Genomic DNA, 20,104 nt, shown 5'->3' with positions numbered 1-20,104 from the left:
CTTAAGGTGGCCATCCTGCAGCAAAAAAAACTTCAGGACCAGACTTCAAAGAGAAACTGCTGAGCTTCAGTTCATCTGCAAATTTGACACTGTCAGCTCAGGATTAAACAAAGACTGTGAATAGCTTGCCAACTACAAAACCAGTTTCTCCTCCCTTGGTTTTCACACCTCAGCTGCTAGAAGAGGGCCTCATCCTCCCTCATTGAACTAACCTCGTTATCTCTAGCCTGCTTCTTGCTTGCATATGTACACCTGCCCCTGGAAATTTCCACTACATGCTTCTGACGAAGTGGGTATTCACCCACGAAAACTCATGCTCCAAAATGTCTATTAGTCTATAAGGTGCCACAAGACTCTTTTGCTGCTTTTACAGATCCAGACTAACACAGCTACCCCTCTGATACTTGACATCCTGGATACTGTGACCAGTTAATCAGTGTATGTGCTTAAATCCATCCATAGTCAGCAAAGCAGTTTAGTGCCTGCTTAAAATTACGCTTGTGTTCCGTCTTAAATTTGTGTGACTTTGTGCCAGGACACTGGGATACTTTCTGTATAAATCTACTCCACTAACATCATCTCCATTAGTGCACTCTTCATTTGGACATTGGAATCAGTGGGACAGATTGAGAATCCTTTGCTCAGATTGGTGAGCAGCTACTCAAACAAGCCGTAGCAGTGAAGTCAATGGGATTGCTATTGGGAGTAACTGTTTGTCAGTGTGAATTAAGGATTTACAGTCTGGTCCAATATGAGCTTTACTTGAATAAGAGGTGATTGAATAATAATAAAAAAGTCCAGATTCTGACACTTACTCCAGTTGAATCTTTACCGCATAAGTGATTGCACTGAGGTCAATGGGACCACTTATGGAGAATAGTGCTAAAGCATATGTAATGATATTAGAATTTGGCCCAGAATATACACATGCCAGAGAATTTTAAAATACTGCAATATTTGTCAAATAAATTATGATGATTATATTCTTCATTAGCCCAGTTTTTAGAAGTGCAGTTAAATTTAAAAAAAAAAACACATTTGTCACAAAAATTTTAAAAAGATCAAAATTCACCATAAATTATTTGACTGACTGTAAAAAGGATTGTAGGAAAGAGCAAAACCACTTCTGTTAAACTTTGATGCCTTCTCTTCTTCGTGTGTTTATATTAAACTTCACTGATCATTTGTGGAAGATTTGATTTAGACAATTCTATGAATTTCACATTTTCCATTTTTTGCTTTCTTACTTTTTCCTTTAATAAAAACTTTGCTTTTGATTTGCAATCTCTATTGCTTATACTTTGCTCCCATTGATTATTTCAAGTTTGACTTAAGAATCTCTATAACAATATATTATGAAGTTACAATAGTACTGGCCTACACAGGTCAGATTTTCAAAGTGAGGCACACTCACAGATATACATATATATTTTGTGAGACAAAGTGATGTACACAAATATTCATTGTGACTGCCGATGGCATTTGAATCACATAATCATAAAAATGTGGGACCGGGAAGGGACCTCAACTGGCCATCTAGTCCAGTCTCCTGCACTGAGGCAGGACTAAGTATTATCTTTCTTACCAAGAATAGGGGCAAATGTTTGATTTGCACACTCACCAGGTTGTTTATGCACCAGTTTGAGTGTAAATATATGCAAACAAATACACACACCTAGCATGCATGCTCCTACTTAAAAAAACAAACAAAAAAAAAACAAACAACTGGCCCCTAAACAGCTGAATTCTGAAAGAAATTGGCTTTGCTCAAATGCCCTCATAAAAAATGGGAAGTAAATAATACAAAAAATTATATGGAAGCAGACTTCTCTCTAAAAGTATCCTTTTCAATTATCTTAGTGAAGTGTCAGTGGGTCTTTATTAGGAGTTGCATATATATTGAGAGGAACACAGACCTGAGAGCATGAGATCTTGTTATTCACTGTCCCCTGTTCAATATTAACCATAGTTTTCTAAATGAAAAAGTGACCAATTATAGTATCTGCATGGAGGCCATTGCATTAACTCCTGTTAGAACAGATGAGAACATATGCCATTGTTGTAATGATAGATATCAAAACTGTGAATTCAACAGGTGAACTATTTTCATATATATTTATACCAGGGCAGTAAATGCTACATACACAACTTATTTTGTAAAAGGAAATCTGACAACAAAGTGTTAAACTAAGTTTGTATTTTATATATTTGTGTATGAACCTCTTTTTAAAAAAATGTGATATGCTACTATGAAGGTGGATTATGTAATTTGTGACCACAGAACTTTTCAAAATTAAATACATGTAGAGTCATTAATGAAAATGTGATGTATGATAGCAATTTAACCGGAGCACAAAAGTGTGTGTTTGAGTATTTATGTGCTATCCCTTATTGCTTACTAGGAAGTGATAACACAGTGATCTCATTACTGATGAATTTTTAAATTTATTTATAGGTTTTAAGACATCAACTATGCCAGGAAATACAGGGATTTTAATTAGCACTGCACAGCCATGGAGCTTCTCTGTCTTTAATCTCCCTAAACTTTGGAGGCCTCATTTTCTAATATCGAACAAGCTCATGAGCCCAGCAATCCCAATTTCTTCTTCTAGGACATCTGCAATGAAAGCTAACCCCTTCAAGCATCCCTGACAGCCTGTTCACAGCATTCTGGGCCCTCTGCTGTTCTCTCTCTCAGTTGACTGCCTGTTGTAAACTCCCTTTTAGGATTAGTTCTTATCCAACCAACACTAACTGTACTGGGATTTATGCCAAGGATCTATGATTCCACTATTCCAAGTGCCTGCTCTTCTTGCACAGAGGCTTCTAAGGGAATGGGGGAAAATACAGAATAGCTACAGCTCCTCCTTTCCTGAATTTTGTACCCTATTTTCAACTCTTTTGAGATCATCTCCTGGATGCACAAGGGAGGAGACCAGTAGGTATCTTTTTGTTCTGTTTGTACAGCACCTAGTACAGCAGGATCCTGGTCCATGACTAGTGCTCTGAGGCCCAATGGTAATACAAATAATAAACAACATATACTAGGATAATCAAACACTGCCAAGGTAAACTCAGAGGTTTTGTTTTTATTTTTCTCTTTTCGAAGTTCATGTCATTCCTTATGCACATGAGTTAAATTTGTCAAAAAATAATAAACGTCCATGATCGCTTTTCCTGAGGGCAAGTTCAGTGTGATTTGCCTAATGGTCAGACAGGGTTTGATCCTACAAGATGCTGAGCATGGATAAGAGTGCTGAGTGCCCTCAATTCTCCCTAAAGCCAGTGGTAGTGAAGAGAACCCATCAACTCACAAGAGGAGTGCTCAGCACTTTGAAAGATTGACCTGATAACCAAATAGTGTGTTTTAATAATAGAAATAGGAGTGGGCTGGTGTCAGGCCAGGGCACAGGCAGCCTGGCCCAGTTATTAGGAATCAGGAGCCCATTACGAGGAATCAGGCCAAACTGGAATGCCAGAAGATCAGACTCAAGAGACAAACCAGAAGGCAGTTATCGGGAATCAGTAATGGAATCAGACCATGTCAGGATACCAGGAGATCAGGATTAGGCAACAGAATCAGAGGACAGGAACCAGATACCAACAGTCAGGCTAAATCAGATTATCTGGAGATCACAATCAGAAGACAGCAGGTAAGCAGTCCATGGTAGGGTGGAACCCAACTCTATTTCCTGTTCCTCCTCTGGCTTAAATAAATAGGGGCTGTGACCCAATCAGGAGCCTTCGAATTCTCCCTATCAGAGCATCAGGATGGGGCTTGTGCTCCTTTTGGCCATTGTGGACCTCAGTCTCAGCTGTTAGTTGCCAGGTGGAAGACTGGAGTGTGATGACTCCCAGACCTGGGCTCAAGACTTGTGGGGCCTATTGACTATTTAGATGCACACTGCCAAGAGGTTCCATTTATAATAGTGAAAGAAGTATTTAATAATTAAAATATTCTTCTTTTAATATACTCCATTTAAGTGGGTGAAATCTTCTGTATCCTTCAAGTTGACATCAATGTATCACTTGGTTCAAAGAAAAGTGTATCTTCATCAGAGTTAAGAAGCTTCTTTTAAAAGCATTTTATAAGTACAGCTGACATCTTCAATCTGAGTGCTCACTCTCTTAACATCTATTTGCATGAAAAGCAGTCCAAAACATACAAATGAAACAAACTCCTGTTAAAATATATTAATAAAAACATTATTCCTAAAATCACACAGAACATCCTAATTTTTTTCAAATGGATAACACAGAATTACCATAGAGGAAAGGGTTGAAGAGTATAAAGCTGATGGCAGCCATTTTTTGTCCAGCACCATCCAAATGCAAAGTAAATCAAATTAATCACTGAGCGCTTTGTGGTAGCATCACCCCTTATCTCCAACGTGACATCACTTTACCTAATCTGTTATGTATGCTGGTTGAACCACAAAAGATTTGAACATTCCATGTACTTGAGAAGACATACAAAGTCCCCAAAACAAATCCAAATCTCTCTGGTTTGGGTGTCTCCCAAGATTAGAAATTTTCATTACGTTTCTGATCGTATCCAGTTTCAGCTGGACTGGAAATAACATATAAATAGTTTCTCTGTCACAGTGCTGCTGCTGACACTGCTGGAGAACCAAAGTTAACCAAATATTTTCAAACTTCTAAAGAGACTTTAGACCTTTACATTTAAATTTTTTGTTTTGTTTTATATGAGGCCATTTGTCTGTCCTGACATACAGCAAATGTCATCAGATACTGCATTGTATCAGATTCTAATCTTATGTACAACACTCTAAATCAGAAGTAGAAGTCAACGGAATTACAGTAATATAAGTGAGATCAGAATCATGTCCATTGACTTTCAATAGGACTTCTAGACATGAAAATACATGGATTGTGATCAGGTTAGCAATATAATATTGTAGGGTTTCAAATTCACCCCTCCCATTTTGCCCAGAGTCTTGTAGATTAGGTTTCTAAATGGAGGGGTAGGGACATGAAGGAGGGAGTCTAGGAGGACACAAATTCCTTCATAGACAGGCTCTCACTTAAAGAACATCAAGCACATAAGGACAATAAAAACTGTTCAAAGACAGCTCCCCCCATTTACATTCAAAGTCCAGCATTGCCCCTACAGAGGAATTGCAAATATCCAGTGAATACTGAAATTACCATATATTGTGAATATACTACAAGTGCCTAGTGGCATTATTCAGTAATGAGTATCATTTTTAGAAGGCTTCATAAATATTTCTTTGAAACTACCATAAACACTTGCTCATGAACAGGCAAGCAGAACTGAATATTTGTCCTGTCATGATTGAGTTATGTCAATGTCCTCCTAGTAAAGTTCTGATGCTGGCTGGATTAATATAATCACAACGTGATTAACACACTATGTCCAGGTGGTGCCACTATCAGAATCACAATCAGAATCATTGTCGAAAATACAGGTTTTGCATTGTGCAACAGAGACACACACCCATGCAACTACTTTTATCGAGTTTCACTCAAAATTTGAGTCCTCTCTGTATTATATTACTCAAGTATATTGAGATATAAAATACAACAGCCTTAGAATAACAGATCTAGAAGACAGATGCACTTTGAAGTCTATTGAAAATGTTGCACCACGGTGGCACATATTCAGATTTCCCACTCAGTTAAATGAGAAACAGAACAAAGGAAATATGGAAACACTTTGTACTCACATAGTTGACAGGCATAGGAGAGTCTAAGCCATTGGCTAATGTAATCTTATTTCAAATGGTTTCTGTGGATTTGTCCTGCAGCATTTATGTCAATGGATGTTTATCAACTGACTTGAACGGAGGCAGGATCAAGACCTTTAAGCAGATGACTACCTAGATCCAGGGGTAAAAATAACATGTGACAGGAAATTCATGTCACTTCAAACATAAGTTTGAATGTGCATGTACAAATGTCTTGTCTGGCTTTTTGTAACTGACCTGACAACTTTTTCTTTGGATTTTGGTATACCCTAGCATAATACTGAAATATTCAGGTCTGACTTTTGGGTCAGGGGAATCAAAAGGATGTTGGAAAAGTTCTTTGTCTTTAGAGCAGTGGTTCCCAAACTTGTTCTGCTGCTTGTGCAGGGAAAGCTACTGGTGGGTTGGGCTAGTTTGTTTACCTGCCACGTCAGCAGGTTTGGCCAGTCGTAGCTCCCAGTGGCCGCAGTTCGCTGCTCCAGTACATCCCTTGGCTCGTGAACTGCGGCCACTGGGAGCCGCGACCGGCCGAACCTATGGACATGGCAGGTAAACAAATCAGCCCAGCCCAGCCCTGGCTTTCCCTGCACAAGCGGCGAACAAGTTTGGGAACCACTGGCTTAGAGGACTTTTTTCAGCTGATGAAGAATGCTAATGTCCTTTCTGTGGTGAAGAAAATAAATACAATTAATGTTATAACACAACAAGAATTGGTGTGTAAAGTATTATTGCTTGTAAATCCTGAGCATCATGGTGATGCAATATATCCAGAGAGATGGAGAGGTCCTAAATAGCATCCCTTAGTTTCCCCTTTGAAGTCTGGAATATCTAGAGAATGAGGCTACTTATAGCTGAGAAAAATTGTGAACTTTGATCTTGGGTTTGTGGGAAATGTAGTATAGAAACTAGTGCTTGTGATTGGTTAAGTTAAAGTGTGCTTTACTAGGGAAAACAGAGTATTACAGGGTACTAGATTGTCTGGCCTGTTTGTAGCACAAATGAATTAACAGTGGAGTGGGATTGTTTGCTTTTAAAAATAGAGAGGAAGATTTCCCTTCTTTTGTGTGGGATTAAGGCTACTTTCCTTCACAGTCTAAATTCCCTCTAAGCTGCGTGGCTGTGCGGCCACACAGCAGACTATCTGGGGCTGCGCAGGTGTGCGGGGGGGAGAGGCACTTTTCCCCCCAGCCCTGGAGCTGCTGCGGCTGGGGAGAGGTGCCTCTCCCAAGTCCTGGGCTGCTGTGGTGAGAGAGGGCTGGGCGGGAGTCCTTTCTCCCCACCGCAGCCTTGGGGAAGCCTTCACTCCAAACCCCTCATCCCCAGCCCTGCCCCAGAGCCTGCACCCCCAGCCAGAGCCCTCACCCTCCCCTGCACTTCAACCCTCTGCCCTAGCCCTGAGTGCCCTCCCACACTCCAAACCCCTCAGCACCACCCTCCACCACACATCACCTCCGTATTGTTGCACATAACAAAATTTATTCCGCACATGGATGTAAAAAATTAGACAGAACATTGCCTACAGCCATCTGCAAGCTATTTCTCTTCATTCTACTTAGCAAGTGATATAATGCAGAGAGAGAAAGCAGCTTCTCCCCTTCCTGGGGGAGGTGCAGCATTCATTCACCCTATCTTGCACCTCAGTACTGCTGGCCAGTTCTGGAGGAAGGGTCAGCAGTGGCCTGCTTTTCCCTATGGTCACAGTTGCAAGGTTAGCAGTCCCCTTTCTGGTCTCCCTGACAGCAACTGCCTCAGGTGCTCAACCTGTTGTCCCTAACCTGTCTTGGGGTTAAAATCTCATGATTCTTGCACTCTTAGACTGGGGCCTGGATATAATACCCCATGAATACCAACTGCTCATCATCTTGCAGATGTGATTAGGTATTGGGCACCTGTATTTCCTCTCTTTCGGAACCTGAGACCATTGATAGAAACCAACAGACTTACTTTTTTATTCACCAATTAAAACAAAGCATTAGAGAAAAAAGGGATTTTAAAGCAACAATCTACAGCCAGCAGATTTAGTCTAATCTAATTTTAACTTCCCTATAAGATAAATCAGATGGGATTTCCTCTCCAGTTACAGGAACAGAACAGAACCAAGTTACATTCTCCTAGAAAACCCAGATCTTCCTGCCCTTCTGAAGGACTCCCACTCTGGTCCTCTCTTGTTCAGACTGATTTGCTTCCTCCCCATGAAAGCAATAGTTCAATATTTCACTGCTAGAAATTTCAAAAGCAGAAAGAGGGAAAGCAATTAAGCAGCTGAAAAACAGCAAAGTCTCTGATCAAGATAAGGTCACTGTTGAAATGCTTAAAGCTGAGGACGACGTGGTAACACATGAAATGCATAAACTTTGTAATACAGGTTGGGAGAAAGATTTCCAGCTGGAAACTGAAAGACAAGTGAGATCTGTAAATTACCAAAGAAATGTAACTAACCTGCATATGATAATTGGTGATGGATAACTCTACTTGCAGTACCCAGAAAAGTTTTGTGTAGTGTAGATTGAACAGAATCACACTAGATACAGATGAAAGATTGTGTAATGAGCAAGCAAGCTTCAGCTCAAAAAGATTGTGTGTAGATCACATCTTTAACTTGAGATGATTGATTAAGAAAAAGGCTTGCCTGCCAGAGGAGACTAGTCTTGAACTTAACAGTTTTCACCACAGCTTTTGACCACCTTCATAGCGTCGCTACAGAAGAGCTTGTGACAATATGGGCTCCCTAGAAAGATAGTGTCACTGATCACAATGCTGTATGAAGGTTAAAAATGCTGTATAAAGACAGAAAATGGAGAGACTAATTGGTTTGATATCATTACTGGAGTGTGGCAGAGTTGCATGTTATCATCCCTTGTCTTCTGCATTGTGATAGATTACATGATGCAAATAGCAACCTCAAAAGAAGATACCGGAGTTATGTGAAGTAGAGGAAAATGTCAAGATCTTGACTTTGCAAATCACATTGTTCTATTGAACACAGGTGATGATGGCATGAAAAAAGATCATTACAATGTCAAATATCGGTCTGCCAAAGTAGGATTAAGAACCAGCCAAAAGAAAATGAGTCATGATAGTTGAATGAGGAGTCAATAATGATAGTACATATGTGACTGACAGCAATGAGTGCAGCATGATTAAGAATTTTGAATGTCTTGGAAACACAATCACCATTCACGGACAACTTCATAAGGTGGTGAAAGCAAGAATCTGGAAAGTAAGTGGAACTTTTTCAATAATGGTAAATAACTGGAAAAAATAAGAAGATCCTCACAAGAACAGGAAACTTAATTCCATAAGAGATGTTTGAGGAGAATACTTGGAGTCTGCTGGTGGCATAAAGTAACCAACACTGATGTGTCACACAGGACTGGTCAAAAGACTGTGTAGACAAATGATTCAAGAAAGAAGGCTGAAGTGATTTGGATATGTTTTACAGATGTCAAAAATGTGTTCCTAGACAAGCCCTTGAATGGTTACCCATCTGTTGGAAGATGGAAAAGAGGAGGACAACAGATGACACATACGAAAACTATTGAGAAGGATGCTGCTGTCATGGAACAAGACTGTGATGGAGCAAGAAATGTGGCATTAGACAACTGGATGTGGAAACACTGAGTTTCCTCATGTGCCACAAGGCTTCTGATCTGATCATGAGAGTGGGAGAGAGCCATTAAGGCTACTCACTCTGCCATCACCTCTTAACTACCTTTAAGGGTAAGCTCTTAGACAATTATTAGAGAGGGGTTAGGATCTGCTACTCAGTCAGACCCTAGGGTGAAATAACCATCATCATTTATGGTACAGACCACCACACAAGTGACAGATCCAGAGACAGTATCTGTAATTATTAAAGAGCACCTGTAACATTGTCACAACTGTGCTTTTATGTTGGACAATCTAATAAAGGTGATGGCACTAAGTTTACATCATCTATGTTCAGGGAAATGCAGAGACTGTGCCTGTGCCCAGCCCCACAAGAGGGGCACAATGAAGTAGGAAGACTCCTCAAACCCTCTTTGTACACAGGAGGAGCCAGTCTCACCTTTCTAGTCTGTCCTAGAGCTACCATGCAAGTAAACAAACTAATGCATGTTCCTCAATTAACCTTTGTAACATAGAGGCACTCTCAGCTCCTCAGGTGTTAGAAAAACATTTGACATAAGACACACAGTTGTTAATTCACAAGCAGAGGCCAGGTCGCTAATGCACAGGGGACATACATTTGAACAAATCTTTCTTGTTTTTATATTGTTCTATCACAAGGTCACACCTAAACTACATATTGAAAATTCATCTGTAAGTAAGCTAGTGAGCACTCTAGATCTATTAAATCTGTTTGGGGCAGCTTTTCATATTCATTTTTAAGACTAGAACAGAAGTGGATTTTAATACAGCCCTAACTTATAACAATTGATAGACTACTGCAACAGGTCTTCAAAAACTTGTCAATTTGGTTGAGGTAATGAAAAGGTGCTGCCTCAGAGTTATTCACAGGACTAAGTACAGGAGCGTTTTGGTAACATGAGTGCTGTGATAACCTTATCTAATTGCAAAGGCAGTACTGGAAGGTGTGAGGCCAAATCAGAAATTTAACCACAATGCAATTCAAATTCTGATTTATGTAGTTTACTTACTGCACATTTTTGGGCCCAATTTTCAAATATAATGACCTAGAGTTAGGTATTTAAATTAATATTTCAGAACCTCAGTTTTGAGTTAAGTGATTAAAATAGATATTTAGGAGCATCAATATGGATTTAAGCTACTTCTAGGCACCCAAGTTTGAAAATTAGTCCTGTTCATCTTCTGACAATATGAAAAGTGTCCAGACTAAAACTAGTCAAACTATTCATTACCAGGATAGTTCCTTTGATGGAAAGTTAATCATTCCCAAACTGATCAGCTGTATTTGTTGTTCATAAACAGCCTGAATAGTTTGTGAGAACAATTTTTCAGATAGTAGGTTATCAAATCACAGTTCACTTTATGTATTTGTTTCTAATCTTAATCACATTGTATTGTTTCTGCTTCCTGATTGGATGACTGAATATTTTTAAATAGAAAAATAAAAAAAAATAATGAATAATGCACTTTCTGGTAAAAAAAATTGAATAAATCATCCCAGCCACTGCAAATATTTTCCAAATACTTTGGAGCCATCTGAACAGATGTGACTAAAAATAAAATGATTCTATGAACTAGAATGAGCTGAAGTTAGCACTTTTATTCATGAAATAGTAGTGGTTCAGAATTCTTTTATTATTAAATTATTTAACAGCTCTAATATAGCCAGATACCACAGATTTCTTGGTAGCAAAATCTTTCCTCTTCTCTTTAGCACAGAGATTTATTTTCTACTGTACATATGGCTACTTGAGGAATTGTTGAACTCAAAAGCAAGCAAACAAAACTACAGCCTTGTTTTAGGACTTTAGATTATGTTTCATTCCTATAGAACGTGCATTTTTACAACCCAAGGGCCACATGCTTCTTGTGAAAGCAAAATTGCAATATGTATGATAATATTTTATCTAGCAATGACAAGGCCGGGCAATTTGGTGACTAATATAGTAGTGAGGTTTTTAGAGTAGATTATCCCAATTTACTTTCTGTGCAACAAGATGAAGAAAAACACTTTCTCCCATGCAAAACACTTTTTTCCTTTGCCTTTGCAGGGGCACCAATATTTCACCTGAATTTACCTTGCCACATCCAATAAGTATGAAACAATCTGCTGTTATCAAATATGAAATTTTGGGAAGGAATCACAATGGCAAATTATAACAATATTTTTTAAAAGTCAGATATAAGCTTAATAGGGTAAGACCAGAGGTAAATGCAGATTTTCCATGTGAGCTAATTCAAGCTGCCTTATAATTAGAATATGTAGATCAATATCTGTCAAAGCTTTGGTGGCCTGACATCCTTGGTTCTATATTTATTTGCTCTACAGTTTCATTTACCCTAGTGATTCAGCAGACTCTGTGTGATATTTCTGAGATTCTCCCATTGATTGTATAGACCCACTTAGAAAGTTTTCTCTTCACGTGTGAATATGAAAGCACTAACAGTTTAGCTTTCCAGAGTGAAGTCCTGGTCCCATTGAAGTTAATGGGAGTTTGCCAGGATCTGAGCAACTGAGTTCAATGTTAACATGTAAAAACCATGTGAGCCACATCCTCAGCTTCTGCATATTGTTGTAGCTTTATTGACTTCACCGGAGATAGGCCAATTTATACTCACTGGAGATCTGGCCTGGTGTTTTAATTTATTTCAATCATTTGTGTCAAGATATCGCACAGCACATGTTGCAGTAATTTTATATGCTCATTTGCTGTCGCTGCATGCCAAGTCAAAACTGGAGGAGTTCTACCTTACCAAAAATGTTCAAAAACATATTAAGAAAGGGGAAAATCTCAAGAAAGTATATTAATATTAATTTTTTTTCTATCCCTTTGCATGTAAGTACTGATTTTGCAACACTGAAGTCAGCAGGGATTTTGTTGTTGGTTTTAAAACGATGAGGATTAGGCCCATAAAAACTAGCAATTTCTACGTTTATCTATTATATATGCAAATAAACTCACAAGACAGCTATAAAATTGTTCTTATTATAAAATATTGTATACACGTAATAAGATTTTAAAAACGGGCTTTCAAGATTGCTAAAGAAAAAAGGAAGATATTCAGGAAAGATTTCTGAAGAAGAAAGAGTTTATTTCTATAAAGTTTCTATATAAGTGTTTTCAGAAAGTCCTCTCAATTGTGTATATTTAATAGATTATCAGAAATGGCCCTTTTAAAGCTTGATTGTTAAGTTACTTAAAAGACTCCTGGAGTTATATGTGGCACAAGCCAAAAATGTTTAGCAAGAGTTCATGTTTTGATTGTGTTAGGAAGCTGAGAAGGAAAAAAATAATCCCAGAAAACTGAAGCATAACTCACATTAGTCTGTCTTTCCAGTGACTGGTCACAATATTTTAGAGAAAAAATTTAAAGAGAAAATTTCAAGGCTGCTGGATTCAAAATGTTACAGTTTTGTCTTACTTCTATAAACTGCACAGAACTCAGAGGATGGGCCAGATCCTCAGCTAGTGTTAACTGTCAAAGCTTCTCTGATTTAAGCAGAGTTATGCACCACCTTAGGATCTGGTCCTGTGTATTTTTCCCAATGAAAATTTTTCACTGCTGATTTTATCAACTAAGGCCCCAAGTCAGCAAACTGTCCTGATTCAACAAATCACTCCAGCACATGTTAAACTTAACCATGTGCTTAAATCCCATTGATTTTAGTGCGGTTTAAGAGCATGTCTAATTTTAAGCATGAGCTTAAGTCTTTTGCTGAACTGGACCAGAAGAAAGCCAAGCTCACACAAGTAGTTTATGAGAGAGTTTAGAATAGCACTAGATCTCCTGACTCTCAGTCCTGAAGTTTCCACAAGAACATCCTTCTCCTCTAGTCACTAACAATGAACCTTATTTAGTATTTTTTTAGACACATCAAAAATCTGTTATATTTGAGTCCAGGGTAAATTTTTTCCCAATGAAACTCAAAAAAAAGTTTTTTCAAATGGAAATTGCAACACACCTTTAATTAAAAGCAGTACTGGCATGTAGCTAAAATTGCACACACGTAGAATTGAATTCATTAGACATATCCACAATATTGGGTTATAAAAATAAGCCTATTTGCAACAACAAAAAAAGAAATAAAATCAGAGACTCAAAGTGTATGTTAGTTATTTCTCCATAGAAAATAGCAATGCAAGAAAGATAAATTCCACACATACACAAATGAGAGCACTTGTGTGTCTCTTACTCACAGTTTTGACTCAGCAGTACAACAAAGTGCTGAATGGTACACTTAGTTGACTGAACACTGCTAGATGACTTTTGGCTGTGACCACCTAGCATAAATTATTGCATCATCACTTTGTTTAATCAATGATAAAACAGCTGAAGTGGGTTTCATTTTAAATCTTCTAAAGTGTATCACTTTATCTGTGGTGGCCAAGTAAAATCTCTGTGTAACTCAGCCAGTACCCTGAGCACCATTTAATGAATTTTTAAATACATTTGCAATCATAGTTTTTATTAAATTGTACGATAGAGTGCGTGTAAGAAAATACCTGATGTATTAGTGTTCATTTGTGAAATGCCTATTAAAATGAGAATTTCTTTTGACCAATAATTGCCTTCAAAAATGTCATTTAGCCACCTTGTATGTATCTTCTGTGTCAAAGTTATAAAGATATATTAGAAATGGAAAAGGTACAGAAAAGGGCAACAAAAATGATTAAGGGCATGGAAATGCTTCCATATGAAGAGCGATTAAGAAGACTAGGACTGCTCAGCTTGGAAAATAGATGATTAAGTAGGGATATGATCGAGGTCTATAAAATCATAAATGGTGTGGAGAAGGTGAAAGTGTTATTTAGCCCTTTACATACCACAAGAACCAGAGGGCGGATCTAATACAAATAAAAGAAAGTTCTTCACACAACACACAGCCAACCTGGGGAACTCATTGCCAGGAGATGTGAAGGCCAAAATTTTATCTGGGTTCAGAAAAGAATTAGATATATTCATGGAGGATAGATCCATCAATGGCTATTAGCCAACATGGTTAAGAATGCAACTCCATGGTCTGGGTGTCCCCCTAAGTCTCTAGCTGCCAGATGCTGGGACTGGACAATAGGAGATGTATCACTTGATGATTGCCCTGCTCTATTCATTGCCTTTGAAGCATCTGATATTAGCCATTGTCAGAAGACAAGATACTGGACTAGATGGACCATTGGTCAGAACCAAAAATGCTAAGATAGGCTGCTTTTGCAGTATCTGAGCTTGGTGCTTGGATCGGAGCTAGATGATGGAGACTCAGTCCAGAGAAGACAAAGATGATGCTAGTGAACTACGATTATATGTGCACTTGTAGTCAAAGAGGGATGCCCATTTTTTGTTACAATGATTCACAATGTAATAGTCCTATTGATTGTCTCATCATCAGCAATGACCAATAATGTTCTGGAAATCTTTGCTTGCCAAGTAATTTATGACCTTTCCTACTGGATGAGATTCTCTCAGTAGTTACCAATGAATCTGTCACTCACACATTGGATTCACTCTGTCACCAAGTAGAGAATACAGCTGCCTGCTTCAATCCGGCAAGCTAATTCACGCAGACACAACCATGCACAGATTCTCTTGTGGGACTGATATCTTAGAGGTATTTCGTGCTAATAAAGAACAAGGTCTGGCTAGAAAACAACAATCCTGCTTTAAAAAAAACGACAATTATGAAAATCGATTTTGTTCTGAATGAAAGTGAGACTCTTGGAAAAATTCCTTACATAACCAGTGAGAAAGGCCCACCCACACCAGAAAAGTGGTGTAGGAGTCACAAGTTAGCCAGAATGGGCACTTGAACCTAGGCCTCAGCTAGCTGAGGTGGGTTCCTTAGCTAGTAGGCTGTTAGTTATTCTGGGTACACTTCCTTCCTTCAGAAACCTTTCTAAAGAAAGTTTAATCAAAATGTCTTTTATGATTTGGTCCTGTGTACATTAGACACCACCTGTCTCCTAGAAGCTAAGATCACCTGGGATGCTCAAGCTAACAATCCCTAGTACACGTTGGGATCAGGAGAAGATCTTGTCAGTGGAAGGCTCTCTGGAATTTGGTCATTCATGCCTCTGCTCAATAAACCCACAAATCTCATTTAACAACATCTCTACAGTATTTTTTCAGGCATTTGCTGAGAAGATTGGTTAAGTAGAGTAATTTTTTTCTCTTTTGTTTGTGGGTTCTTAAATGTCATTTTTGATCATTGAACTAATGTATTTTTAAATGTTGCTGTTAGTGTGCTTAATGAGGCTGTAATAGAGGAATAAAATATGTACATGAATGCCTTCAGGAGGGTCCTAATTTCTTTAATAGTCATAAACCCCATACAATGAATGTTGATGAAATGTCATATTTTTAAAACAGTCCCAGAAATCTAAGCTTCAGCCTGCCTTTCCCCAAGTTCCAGTTCTTTTATGGAAATATTGTTGTGAATATTTCTTTCAGAAATGACTGTAATTAAAGGGGCATCATCAAGTTAAAATTTTGTTTCAGATTTAGATATTGTAAAAAATAAAATTTCACAAACCCTAAAGACCTAATGAAAAAGGTTTCCATCCATTTGTTAAAAACAAAGGAAAAAAGGTGAAACAAACTGAAATTAACTAAAAATTGACTAAGAAATAGAAGTGAAACTTGCTACTCTATTGTCATGCCAAGGATGAGAAAAATGCAAACTTAAAGAAACAGCATAAGCAGTGAAAAGTAAACTAGGCTTAATTTTTTCTTAAATAAAGTACCGCAAATTTTAACTTATCAGAGTCTTTCTAGAATTGTTTATTAGTTCAGATTGTGTGTCCTTTAGGCAAAATGCCTACAATATCTGTAGGCCTTCTACCTGTTTCCTCATGTCCCAGCAGTTTTCTGCACCTGTTCAGCTCAATTATACAGTTGACTTGCTACTGTGAGCCAGAAGACACTTGGAAGGTACTTCAGCAAGCAACTTGCAGGCGCACCCACCTCCCCATGTTTATTCATAAAAAACAATGCAATGTTGTTTAGCCTTGCAGGCAGAAAAGAATTGAAACATCAAAATATACTGTATCTTAAAAGAGGGCTCAACTCTATACATCTCAAGGGGGCTCAGATTTAGGTCAGAATGAAAGGTTGCAATAAAAAAATATGATTGCATAAACTTTTAGCTCCACAAAACTGGAATTTGTTGTATCATGTACTAAATACAAAGAACAAAAACTTGCATTTTCACTAATCTCCTATACCTCAAAAACCAGTGAGGCCCTGTCTTGACCAGCACAAAAGGTGTGTATTTCAGTCGTATTAGCTCAGCTGAGCTAGTGTAGCATGACTGAAAAATCCTGTTAAAACACAGGCCTAGCACTCTTGAACTGCTCCCTACTAGGCTAAAACACATATAGCACACACCTTCAGACCTGTTAGCTGGGTTAACACTAGAACAGGCTAACTTGATTTACAAAACATTTTTTTGCCTATCCAAACACAGCCTAAACCCAGAGATCAGAAGGATCACAAACAAGCCCCTTTAGTATAATGGTGTAAATCTGTATTACCCTCATGGGTAAGAGTTTTCACTATTGCACTCTTATTTATAATCAACCCATTTTCCCTCTCCAATGGGCCAAAAGGTGGTGTTCTGCAACTTGCACTCTGCCCATCTACACAAGACCCACAAAAATGGGCACTCAACCACACTGATCCTCATCGCTTCACTGTCTTTTCAGACTTTGTTATGGTACAACTAAAAAAAAAAAAAGATTACTTAAAGCAACATTAAAAGCATGACCAACACAGGAGTAGGTGATTTCACGTAACATATACAATGCCACAATAACAATGATATATATGTTTATAATTGTATTATTCATTCAGAGGACCTGATTGAGAATTGTGTGCCAGTCATAACTCTGAATTTCTTTGCAATTACAGATATGTATCAGATTTTTAGTGTACATCCACTGTGGCTATTGCCAAGTGAAACTTTATTTCTGATCCCAATGCACCAGCCTGAAAATGTATCCTTTAATATTGTATTACCCATAGAGTCATAGAACTGGAAGGGACCTCAAAAGGTCATCTAGTCCAATCCCCTGCATTCATGGCAGGATTACGTATTATCTAGACCATCTCTGACAGGTGTTTGTCTAACCTGCTCTTAAAAATCTCCAATGATGGAGATTCCACAAACTCCCTAGGCAATTTATTCCAGTGTTTAACCACCCTGACAGTTGGGAAGTTTTTCCTAATGTCCAACCTAAACCTCCCTTGCCACAATTTAAGCCCATTGCTTCTTTTCCTATCCTCAGAGGTTAAGAAGAACAATTTTTCTCCCTCCTCCTTGTAACAACCTTTTATGTACTTGAAAACAGTTATCATGTCCCCTCTCAGTCTTTTTTTCCTCCAGACTAAACAAACCCATTTTTTTCAATCTTCTCTCATAGGTCATGTTTTCTAGACCTTTAATAATTTTTGTTGCTCTTTCTGGAATTTCTCGAATTGGCCTAATCAGCACGAAGTAGAGCGGAAGAATTACTTCTCAGGTCTTGCTCATAAAACTCCTGCTAATACATCCCAGAATGATGTTTACTTTTTTTACAACAGTGTTATACTGTTGACTCATATTTAGCTTGTGATCCACTATGACCCCCAGATCCCTTTCCCCGGTACTCCTTCCTAGGCAGTCATTTCCCATTGCGTATGTGTGCAACTGATTGGATGGAGTACTTTGCATTTTTCCTTATGGAATTTCATCCTATTTACTTCAGACCATTTCTCCAATTTATCTAGATCATTTTGAATTTTAATCCTATCATCCAAAGCACTTGCAACCCCTCCCAGCTTGGTATTGTCTGCTAACTTTATAAGTGTACTCTCTATGCCATTTTCTGAATTATTGATTAAGATATTAAACAGAACCAGGCCCAGAACGGATCCCTGTGGGACCCCACTTGTTATGCCCTTCCAGCATGACTGTGGACCACTGATAATTATTCTCTGGGCCTAGTTTTCCAACCAGTTATGCACCTACCTTATAGTAGCTCCATATAGGTTGTATCTAGTTTGTGTATGAGAAGGTCATGAGAGACAGTATCAAAACTTTACTAATGTCAAGATATACCACATCTACTGCTTCGCCCCATCCACAAGGCTTGTTACCCTGTCAAAGAAAGCTTTCAGGTTGGTTTGACATGATTTGATCTTAACCAGTGGTTTTCAAACTTTTGTACTGGTGACCTCTTTCACATAGCAAGCCTCTGAGTGCAACTCCTCCCCCCACATTAAAAACATTTAATACATTTAACACCATTATAAATGCTGGAAGTAAAGCAGGGTTTGGGATGGAGGCTGACAGCTCATGACCCCCCATGTAATAACCTCACCACACTCGAGGGGTCCTAACCCCAGTTCGAGAACCCCTGATCTTGACAAATCCACACTGTTACTTATCATCCTATTATCTTCTAGATGTTTGCAAATTAATTGCTCAATTATTTGCTACATCACCTTTCTGGGTATAGAAATTAAGCTGACTTGTTTGTAATTCCCTGGGTTGTCCTTATTTCCCTTTTTATAGATTGGCACTATATTTGCCCTTTTCTAGTCTTCTGGAATCTTTCTGGTCTTCCATGACTTTCCAAAGATAATCGCTAATGGCTCAGATATCTCCTCAGTCAGCTTCTGGAGGATTCTATGATGCATTTCATCAGGCCCTGGAGACTTGAAGACATCTAATTTGTCTAAGTAATTTTTAACTTGTTCTTTCCCTATTTTAGCCTCCGATCCTACCTCATTTCCACTGGCATTCACGATGTTAGATGTCCAATCACCACTAACCTTCTTGATGAAAACCAAAAGTCATTAAGCACCTCTGCCATTTGCACATTTTGTGTTATTGTTCCCCCTTCCCCCTCACTGAGTAATGGGCCTTCCCTGTCCTTGCTCTTCCTCTTGCTTCTAACATATTTGTAGAATGTTTTCTTGTTACCCTTTATGCCTCTAGCTAGTTTGATTTTGTTTTGTGCTTTGGCCTTTCTAATTTTGTTCCTACATACTTGTGTTATTTATTCATATTCATCCTTTGTAATTTGACCTAGTTTCCACTTTTTGTAGGACTCTCTTTTTCCTATTTTTAGGTCATTGAAGACCTCCTGGTTAAGCCAGGGTTGTCTCTTGCTATACTTACTATCTTTCCTACGCAGTGGGCTAGTTTGCCCTTGTGCCCTTAATAATGTCTCTTCGAAAAACTGACAACTGTCTTCAGTTGTTTTTCCCCTTAGACTTTCTTCCCATGGGATCTTATCTACCAACTCCCTGAGTTTGCTGAAGTCTGTCTTCTTCAAATCCATTGTCTTTATTTTGCTGTTCTCCCTCCTATCACTCTTCAGAATCATAAACTTTACCATTTCATGATCACTTTCACCCAAGCTGCCTTCCACTTTCAAATTCTGAACCAGTTCCTTCTTATTTGTCGAAATCAAATCTAGAACAATTTCTCCCCTAGTAGCTGTCTGAAAAAATAAATGTCTCCAATACATTCCAAGAACTTGTTGGATAATCTGTACCCTGCTGTGTTATTTTCCTAACAGATGTATGAGTAGTTGAAGTCCCCCATCACCACCAAGTCCTGTGCTTTGGATGATTCTGTTAGTTGTTTAAAAAAAAAACATCATCCACCTCTTCTTCTGGGTTAGGTGGTCTGTAGTAGACCCCTACTATGACATCACCCTTGTTTTTACCCCTTTTATCCTTACCCAGAGACTTTCAACAAGTCT

Source organism: Gopherus flavomarginatus, chromosome 10, assembly GCF_025201925.1.
Source record: "Gopherus flavomarginatus isolate rGopFla2 chromosome 10, rGopFla2.mat.asm, whole genome shotgun sequence".
NCBI lineage: Eukaryota > Metazoa > Chordata > Testudines > Testudinidae > Gopherus > Gopherus flavomarginatus.
The sequence above is the reverse complement of the archived record's forward strand: the minus strand, read 5'-3'. Positions refer to the sequence as shown.